This window comes from Giraffa tippelskirchi, chromosome 13 (genome assembly GCF_054371585.1).
Source record: "Giraffa tippelskirchi isolate mGirTip1 chromosome 13, T2T-mGirTip1v1.2.pri, whole genome shotgun sequence".
In the NCBI taxonomy this organism is placed as follows: Eukaryota; Metazoa; Chordata; class Mammalia; order Artiodactyla; family Giraffidae; genus Giraffa; species Giraffa tippelskirchi.
In genome coordinates, this window is record NC_137287.1 from 71,582,134 (window position 1) to 71,593,029 (window position 10,896).

Below are 10,896 nucleotides of genomic sequence, written 5' to 3' on the forward strand. Positions count from 1 at the left end.
GATGGGCACTAAAGGACAGAAATGGTATGGACCTAACAGAAGCAGAAGATACTAAGAAGAGATGGCAAGAGTACACAGAAATACTATACAAAAAAGATCTTCACGACCCAGATAATCACGATGGTGTGATCACTCACCTAGAGCCAGACATCCTGGAATGTGAAGTCAAGTGGGTCTTAGCACAAACAAAGCTAGTGGAGGTGATGGAATTCCAGTTGAACTATTTCAAATCCTAAAAGATGATGCTGTGAAAGTGCTGTACTCAATATGCCAGCAAATTTGGAAAACTCAGCAGTGGCTACAGGACTGGAAAATGTCAGTTTTCATTCCAATCCCAAAGAAAGGCAATGCCAAAAGATGTTCAAACTACTGCACAATTACACTCATCTCACATGCTAGCAAAGTAATGCTCAAAGTTCCCAAGCCAGGCTTCAACGGTATGTGAACCGTGAACATCCAGATGTTCAAGCTGGATTTAGAAAAGGCAGAGGAACCAGAGATCAAATTGCCAACATCTGTTGTTGGATCATAGAAAAAGCAAGAGAGTTCCAGAAAAACATCAACTTCTGCCTTATTGAGTATGCCAGAGCCTTTGACTGTGTGGATCACAACAAACTGTGGAAAATTCTTCAAGAGATGGGAATACCAGGCCACCTTATCTGCCTCCTGAGAAATCTGTATGCAGGTCAAGGAGAAACAGTTAGAACTGGACGTGGAACAACAGGCTGGTTCTAAATCGGGAGAGGAGTACATCAAGGCTGTATATTGTCACCCTGCTTATTTAACTTATATGCAGAGTACATCATGGGAAATGCTGGGCTGGAGGAAGCACAAGCTGGAATCAAGATTGCCAGGAGAAATATCAATAACCTCGGATATGCAGATGACACCACCCTTATGGCAGAAAGTGAATAAGAACTAAAGAGCCTCTTGATGAAAGTGAAAGAGGAGAGTGAAAAAGTTGACTTAAAACTCAATATTCAGAAAACTAAGATCATGGCATCTGGTTCCATCACTTCATGGCAAATAGATGGGAAACAGTGGGAGACTTTATTTTAGGGGGGCTCCAGCAGATGGTGACTGCAGTCATGAAATTAAAAGACCCTTGCTCCTTGGAAGAAAAACTATGACCAACCTAGACAGCATATTAAAAAGCAGAGACATTACTTTGCTGACAAAGGTCCATCTACTCAAAGCTATACTTTTTCCAGTAGTCATGTATGAATGTGAGAGTTGGACCATAAACAAAGCTGAGCACCAAAGAATTGATGCTTTTGAACTGTGGTGTTGGAGAAGACCCTTGAGAGGCCCTTGGACTGCAAGGAGATCAAACCAGTCCATCCTAAAGGAAATCAACCCTGAATATTCATTGAAAGGACTGATACTGAAGCTGAAACTCCAATACTTTGGCCACCTGATGCGAAGAACTGACTCATTGGAAAAGACCCTGATGCTGGGCAAAATTGAAGGCAGGAAGAGAAGGGGATGACAGAGGATGAGAAGGTTGAATGGCATCACTAACTCGACGGACATGTGTTTGCGCAAGCTCTGGGAGTTGGTGATGGACAGGGAAGCCTGGCATGCTGCAGTCCATGGGGCCACAAATAGTCAGACATGACTTAGCGACTGAACTGAACGGATCCTTTCACTCATCTGCTGAAGGAATGAAAATTCAGATGTTCAGTGCTGAAAGTAACATGGGCTTCCAAAAATTGCCCTTTAATTTAGCAGGAATCCAGTCTGAAATATTAGAAACAGTTTGTTTATTTTTGTTTTAAAGTTGTTTAGGAAATAAGTGATTCTATGAAATGTCTAAGCCATGGTGTAAGGTGTAATTTTAAATTTGCTGAAGATATAGATTCTTTTTTTTCAATTCAGTGAGTTTGGGGAAGAGTATAGGTGATGGTGTTGACCCTTTAAATTCTACATACGAGTAGTATCAAGTAGCATATGTCCTTCTGTGACTAGCTTATTTCACTTAGCATAATGCTCTCCAGATTTATTCCATGTTGTCCTCTATGGCAGGGTTTTCTTCGTTATTAAGGATGAGTAACTTTCCATGTATATACATACTCCATCTTCTCTACCCATTCATCCACTGATGGACACTTAGGTTGTTTCTGTATCTTGGCTATTGTAATACTGCTGCAGTGAACATGGGGGTGTAGGTATTTCTTCAAGATCCTGGATTTCAAGTCGTTTAGGTAAATACCTAGAACTGGGATTGCTGAATCATATGGTAGTTCTATTTTAATTTTTTGAGGTACCGTTATATAGTGGTTACCATAGTGGCTGTAAGAACTAGAAATTCTTTCCATAAGATCCCTTTCCCATCCCATATCTACAGATAGCTGACTTAGCATTTCATTGGGTTTTTTTCCTCTCAGTTTTTGTTTCTTTATCTTAAGAGTTACTATCAGAATGTCTCACATCATAAACCTGTTCTCATTTCTTAGTGATGCCTTTAGATAATGTGGTGAAACTGCCATGGTCAAGGGGAGAAGCAGGACTCAGTTACTAGCTGCTGCCTAGAGCAGCTAGCTTTCTGCCTCTGTTTTCTCAGAGGCAGAAAAAAGGGGCTGCCCTTGGGCTTCCACCTGAATTCTTTATTCTTTTCCCATGATTCCTCCTTACCAAGACTCCTAGATTCTTTTACTTAACAGAAGGACTGTGGGCCTATCCTTATCAGCTCTTAATCTGATTGCCCTCAGACTTCTCATCACACAGCTGGAGCCTGATCCTGTATTTGTCAACTGGATCATCAAGCGTTTTCAAGAGGTGCACTTATGGTTATCATAGTTTGAAATGAAGTATCTGGCTCTTGATAGGTACAGAAAAGAGAATCTGCATCTCTGAAACTTTCTTAGAAAAAGCCCTGCTGGATTGTGCGTGTGTGCTTAATTGCTCAGTCATGTCCGACTCTTTGCGACTCCATGGACTGTAGCCTGCCAGGCTCCTCTGTCCATGGGGACATTCTCCAGGCAGGAATGCTGGAGTGGGTTGCTATGCCCACCTCCAGGAAATCTTCCCTGCGGGAATGGGAATGGTCAAATAGGTGTCTCATACTGCCCTCGCCTGGTGAAATGTGGAGACTGCAGGGAGGAGGGAAAAATAAATAGGTCAATTTGGTTTGTATCTACCCAACGTTTTTCATTTTTTGTTTTTTATTGAAGTATAGTTGTGTTAGTTTCAGGTGTACAGCAGACTGATTCAGTTATACATGAACATTTATGTGTATATAGTCTTTTTTCAGATTCTTTTCCTTATAGGTAATTACAAGATACCGAGTATTTCAATAATTCTCTGTGCTACACAGTACTTGTTTCTGCCTATTTTATATATAGTAGTGTGTATCTGTTAATCCCATACTCCTAATTTATCCTCCCTCCCCATTTGGTAACCATAAGTTTGTTCTCTATATCGTTAAGTCTTTCTGTTTTGTAAGTTCATTTGTATCATCTTTTAGATTCCACTTGTAAGTGATATCATACATTTGCCTTTCTTTGTCTGACTTGTGAAAACCAAGTGGATTTCTCTAGAACCATCCAGGTTGCTGCAAATGGCAATATTTCATTCTTTCTTATGGCTAAGTAGCAGTCCCTTGTGTGTGTGTATATATATAAATATATATGTGTGTGCATGTCCATATATATATATAAACTTATCCTCAAGGACAGAGGAGCTTGGCAGGCTACAGTCCATTGGGTCGCAGAGTCGGACATGACTGAGCGACTAAGGACACACACACACATTCTGGCAGGACTTTTTCTCAGAAAGTTTCAGAGAGATGCAGATTCTCTTTTCTGTACCTATCAAGTGTAAGTGTCCACCAGTGGATGAATGGGTAGAGAAGATGGAGTATGTATATACAATGGAAAGTTCAGTTCAGTTCAGTCACTCAGTCGTGTCTGACTCTTTGCGACCCCATGAACTGTAGCACACCAGGCCTTCCTGTCCATCACCAACTCCCGGAGTTTACCAAAACTCACGTCCATTGAGTCAGTGATGCCATCTAACCATCTCATCCTCTGTCATCCTCTTCTCCTCCTGCCTTCAGTCTTTGCCAACATCAGGGTCTTTTCAAATGAGTCAGCTCTTCACATCAGGTAGCCAAAGTAGTGGAGTTTCAGCTTCAGCGTCACTCCTTCCAATGAACACCCAGGACTGATCTCCTTTATGATGGACTGGTTGGATCTCCTTGCAGTCCCAGGGACTCTCAAGAGTCTTCTCCAACACCACAGTTCAAAAGCATCAATTCTTCAGTGCTCAGCTTTCTTTATAGTCCAGCTCTCACATCCACATCCATACATGACTACTGGAAAAACCATAGCTTTGAATAGATGGACCTTTGTTGGCAAAGTAATGTCTGTGCTTTTTAATATGCTGTCTAGGTTGGTCATAACTTGCCTTCCAAGGAGTAAGCGTCTTTTAATTTCATGGCTGCAATCACCATCTGCAGTGACTTTGGAGCCCAGAAAAATAAAGTCAGCCACTGTTTCCCCATCTATTTGCCATGAAGTGATGGGGCCAGATGGCATGATGTTAGTTTTCTGAATGTTGAGCTTTAAGCCAACTTATTCACTCTCCTCTTTCACTTTCATCAAGAGGCTGTTTAGTTCTTCGCTTTCTGCCATAAGGGTGGTATCATCTGCATATCTGAGGTTATTGATATTTCTCCTGGCAATCTTGATTCCAGCTTGTGCTTCCTCCAGCCCAGCATTTCTCATGATGTACTCTGCATATAAGTTAAATAAGCAGGGTGATAATATACAGCCTTGATGTACTCCTTTTCCTATTTGGAACCAATCTGTTGTTCCATGTCCAATTCTAACTGTTGCTTCCTGACCTGCATACAGGTTTCTCAAGTTATTCAGCCTTAATAAAGAAGAAAACCCTGCCATAGGGGACAACATGGAATAAATCTGGAGAGTATTATGCTAAGTGAAATAAGCTAGTCACGGAAGGACATATGCTACTTGATACTACTTGTATGTAGAATTTAAAGGGTCAACACCACCACCTTCACTCTTTCCCAGACTCACTGAATTGACAAAAAAGAATCTAGTTCAGCAAATTTAAAATTATACCTACGCCGTGGCTTAGACATTTCTTAGAATCATTTAAACTCTAGTTCCCCCAGTAATCTCCTCGAGCATCATGACATTAAGTTCCCTCTGTAACTGGTGATCCCCACACTTCTAGCTCTGGCCTAGGCTCTCCAGTAAATTCCAGACCCGATGTATCCTACTTCACATCATTGCTAGGATTTCTAACAGACGCCTCAGAACAAAATTTCTGATCTTCCCTCACAAAAGCCGCCCCTCCAAAAGATATGTCCGTGTCCTAACACCTGAAAGATAAATGTGACCTCGTTTGGAAAAAGGGCCTTTGCAGATGTCGACTGAAAAAAAAAATGCACAACCTAAAAGTGGAGAATTAAGTTTTATTCGGCGGACTTTTGAGGACTTGAGCCTGGGGAGGCAGCTCTAAGATAGCTCTGAGGGACTGTTCTAAAGAAGTAGAGGAGAAGCCAGGATATATAGTTTTTGGGACAACAGACAAAATCTCCAGGTAGTGGAATATTAAAAGATTACCATTTATTAAGGAAAAATGAGACATCTCAAGTTACTGAATTTAGTGCTTTTCTTTTGTTTAGGAAGATGCAAGAGTCTGGGCTCATTGAAATCATTCCCTTGATATGCACCTTAACTATTAGGACCAATATCCTGTTTTCTCCTCAACCCTGAATCCCCTCAGCCTGCACGGTCAGGGGGCGGCTGCTGACTAGGTGGCTGCAACACCCTTTGGTTACTGATATGGCAGGTGACATTCTTTGTCTACACAGATGTGATCATTTTAAGGACCTAGAGATGAGCTCATCCTGGGTGAGCCATAAACCCAAGGAAAAACCTCTCCAGGTAACTTTGACATATCACCACCCCCACACTCATCCTTTTGAGAACCGCCGATCTCTGGCATTTTGTGGTGAAAGTAGGGTAGGGAGGAAGGAAACAAGAAAAAAATAATCACACACTACTTATTTCCATTCCTTTAGCTCTGGATTACATTTTCTACTTCTATCGCATGAAAAGCATGGCCTTCTCTTATGGAAATAATTTAAGGAAAATAGGATAAAGATATTTCTAAGGGCACAACTATGCCCTTCATGAACAGTATGAAAAGGCAAAAAGATAGGACACTGAAAGATGAACTCCCCAGGTCGGTAGGTGCCCAATATGCTACTGGAGATCAGTGGAGAAAAAACTCCAGAAAGAATGAAGGGATGGAGCCAAAGCAAAAACAACACCCAGTTGTGGATGTGACTGGTGATAGAAGCAAGGTCCAAAGCTGTAAAGAGCACTATTGCATAGGAACCTGGAATGTGAGGTCCATGAATCAAGGCAAACTGGAAGTGGTCAAACAGGAGATGGCAAGAGTGAATGTCAACATTCCAGGAATCAGCGAACTAAAATGGACTGGAATGGGTGAATTTAACTCAGATGACCACTATATCTACTACTGTGGGCAGGAATCCCTTAGAAGAAATGCAGTAGCCATCCTAGTCAACAAAATAGTCTGAAATGCAGTACTTGGATGCAATCTCAAGAGAATGGTCTCTGTTCGTTTCCAAGGCAAACCATTCAGTATCATGGTAATCCAAGTCTATGCGCCGACCAGTAATGCTGCAGAAGCTGAAGTTGAACGGTTCTATGAAGACCTACAAGACCTTCTAGAACTAACACCCAAAAAAGATGTCCTTTTCATTATAGGGGACTGGAATGCAAAAGTAGGAAGTCAAGAAACACCTGGAATAACAGGCAAATTTGGCCTTGGAGTACAGGCAGGGCAGGGCAAAGGCTAATCAAGTTTTTTCAAGAGAATGCACTGGTCATAGCAAACACCCTCTTCCAACAACACAAGACAAGACTCTACACATGGACATCACCAGATGGCCAACACTGAAATCAGATTGATTATATTCTTTGCAGCCAAAGATGGAGAAGCTCTATACAGTCAGCAAAAACAAGACCAGGAGTGGACTGTGGCTCGTATCATGAACTCCTTATTGCCAAATTCAGACTTAAATTGAAGAGAGTAAGGAAAACCACTAAACCATTCAGGTATGACCTAAATAAAATCCCTTATGATTATACAGTGGAAGTGAGAAATAGATTTAAGGGACTAGATCTGATAGACAGAGTGCCTGATGAACTATGGACAGAGGTTCGTGACAGTGTACAGAAGACAGGGATCAAGACCATCCCCAAGAAAAAGAAATGCAAAAAAGCAAAATGGCTGTCTGAGGAGGCCTTACAAATATCTGTGAAGAGAAGCAAAAAGCAAAGGAGAAAAGGAAAGATATACCCATTTGAATGCAGAGTTCCAAAGAATAGCAAAGAGAGATAAGAAAGCCTTCCTCAGCGATCAATTCAAAGAAATAGAGGAAAACAATAGAATGGGAAAGACTAGAGATCTCTTTAAGAAAGTTAGAGATTCCAAGGGAACATTTCATGCAAAGATGGGCTCAATAAAAGATGGTATGGACCTAACAGAAGCAGAAGATATTAAGAAGAGGTGGCAAGAATACACAGAAGAACTGTACAAAAAAGACTGAGTTAATCTTCACGACCCAGTTAATCGTGATGGTGTGATCACTCACCTAGAGCCGGACATCCTGGAATGTGAAGTCAAGTGGGCCTTAGGAAGCATCACTACAAACAAAGCTAGTGAAGGTGATGAAATTCCAGTTGAGCTATTTCAAATCCTCAAAGATGATGCTGTGAAAGTGCTGCACTCAGTATGTCAGCAAATCTGGAAAACTCAGCAGTGGCCACAGGACTGGAAAAGGTCAGTTTTCATTCCAATCCCAAAGAAAGGCAATGCCAAAAGATGTTTAAACTACTGCACAATTGTACTCATCTCACACGCTAGTAAAGTAATGTTCAAAATTCTCCAAGCCAGGCTTCAGCAATACGTGAACCGTGAACTTCCAGATGTTCAAGCTGGTTCTAGAAAAGGCAGAGGAACCAGAAATCAAATTGCCAACATCTACTGAATCATTGAAAAAGCAAGAGTTATAGAAAAACATCTATTTCTGTTTAATTGACTATGCCAAAGCCTTTGACTGTGTGGATCACAATAAACTACGGAAAATTCTGAAAGAGATGGGAATACCAGACCACCTGACCTGCCTCTTGAGAAATTTGTATGCAGGTCAGGAAGCAACAGTTAGAACTGGACATGGAACGACAGACAGGTTCCAAATAGGAAAAGGAGTACGTCAAGGCTGTATATTGTCACCCTGCTTATTTAACTTATATGCAGAGTACATCATGAGAAATGCTGGACTGAATGAAGTACAAGCTGGAATCAAGATTGCCGGGAGAAATATCAATAACTTCAATATGCAGATGACACCACCCTTATGGCAGAAAGTGAAGAAGAACTAAACAGCCTCTTGATGAAAGTAAAAGAGGAGAGTGAACAAGTTGGCTTAAAGCTCAACATTCAGAAAACTAAGATCATGCCATCTGGCCCCATCACTTGATGGCAAATAGATGGCGAAACAGTGGAAACAGTGGCTGACTTTATTTTTCTGGGCTCCAAAATCACTGCAGATGGTGACTGCAGCCATGAAATTAAAAGACGCTTACTCCTTGGAAGGAAAGTTATGACCAACCTAGACAGTATATTAAAAAGCAGAGCCATTACTTTGCCAACAAAGGTCCGTCTATTCAAAGCTATGGTTTTTCCAGTAGTCATGTATGGATGTGGATGTGAGAGTTGGAGTATAAAGAAAGCTGAGCACTGAAGTAATAATGCTTTTGAACTGTGGTGTTGGAGAAGACTCTTGAGAGTCCCTGGGACTGCAAGGAGATCCAACCAGTCCATCGTAAAGGAGATCAGTCCTGGGTGTTCATTGGAAGGAGTGACGCTGAAGCTGAAACTCCCAATACTTTGGCCCCCTGATGCGAAGAGCTGACTCATTTGAAAAGACCCTGATATTGGCAAAGACTGAAGGCAGGAGGAGAAGGGGATGACAGAGGATGAGATGGTTAGATGGTATCACTGACTCAATGGATGTGAGTTTCGGGAGTTGGTGATGGACAGGAAGGCCTGGTGTGCTGCGGTTCATGGGGTCGCAAAGAGTCAGACACGACTGAGCGACTGAACTGAACTGAACATTCCATTGTATATACATACTCCATCTTCTCTACCCATTCATCCACTGGTGGACACTTACACTTGATAGGTTCAGAAAAGAGAATCTGCATCTCTCTGAAACTCCAATACTTTGGCCACCTGATGCGAAGAGCTGACTTTGGGTAGGCTCCAGGAGTTGGTGATGAACAGGGAGGCCTGGCATGCTGCAGTTTACAGGGTCGCAGAGTTGGACACGACTGAGCGACTGAACTGAAACTGAAAGGGCACAAGTGTAATTAAGTTGTGTGTTGTCGTTATAAGACAAACTTCCTATAAATCCATTCCAGACAAAGAGATTTGGGCTTTATTTTCTGGAAGCCCATTTCTGAAGTCAGCCATAATTAAAACAAGTTGAAGAATTGAGAAAATGTGTGATGCAGAGGTTTTTAATCTTTCAGTAGGAACTAGAAACTAAAAGATATATAATATATATATGTATGTACAAAGTCAGCAGGAGCTGAATGGATAAAATTATCACTATGCAATTGTTTGGATTGAAAAATGTCAAGAGGACTAGAGTAAATTATCAGATTCGAAATGAAGATAAATCAACCAACACAACTTCACACACTTGTTGGGTACCGAATTTGCCCAGGGCTGTCTCCATCTACAGGGAAAAATAGAGGGATGCAGGCAACCCTTCATGTTAGCAGAGGGTTCAAAGTCTAGTTAAAGAGAAAAATAGTGAGTACCTGTCATGGGCTTAAGGATCTTCATGAGGCATTACTTCTGAGGCATTTCTCCGTGAGAAGTACGTGTAGGCAGAGGGGCGGGGATGGGGAGAGAAGCTGGTGGGTCAGAAGGAAACGCTATAAACCAGAGGAGGGAAAAGATCCTTAGAAGATACAGCAAATTCAGAATTTTTCTGTTTTACGATTCAAGGACTTGGGGATTGGCGTGCATGCGTGCCCAGTCATGTCCAACTCTTTGTCCATGGGATTCTCCAGGCAAGAGTCCTGGAGTGGGCTGCCATATCTTACTCCAGAGGGTCTTCCCAATCCAGGGGTCAAACCTGCATCTCCTGCATTGGCAGATTCTTCACCACTAAGCCACCTGAGAAGCCACTTGGGGGTTGGATATTTCCAAAATATTTGTTTCCAAAAATATTGCTCACAATCTGCTGGCTTACCCTTGTACTGCAGAAAGGTGGATAATGCCACAGTGCACTTGGAGGCCCAGACTCACTGGGTGCCCAGGGTTCAGCAGAAACTGGTGGAGGAATCATCATCCTACTAGCTGCCCCACTTGGCAGGGCCACATAAGCAATTTCTTATTAATTTATTTAAAAAGTACTGTGTTTGAGCTAACACTTGCCTGGAACAGGAGTGAGCTCTAGCAGACTGCCCTGGAGGGCTATGTAAATAGCTACAATACTTGAAAAATCCCCAAATCGGATTAGCTTGGGCATGGAAGGACAACAGAGGGTTTTCAACATTTTAAGGATTAGTGTTCAGCAGAACTGAAGTGAGTGAACTGGACAATTAGAAATACCTTCAATATTTCTATTTCAACGTCCGACTATCCTGCAGCCATACGACGGGATACAACATCAGGGTTAACGTGAATGGGGATATTTCTATCATTAAATGACAGGAAATTAGGTCCAGGGTATATAAAGTGAAAAGAAACAAGTTGCACAATATATCTAATATGTGCCAAATTTTAAAAAGCTCCATTACCTGTTTGGTATTT

The 10,896-nt window shown here is 41.8% G+C and overlaps 1 protein-coding gene across 1 annotated transcript in view; it reads left to right on the forward strand.

Moving 5' to 3' along the window:
* The window catches only part of MCM10 (minichromosome maintenance 10 replication initiation factor), a 117,780-nt gene that overhangs the window by 97,894 nt on the left and 8,990 nt on the right, over positions 1 to 10,896 (forward strand). The window lies entirely within an intron of this gene.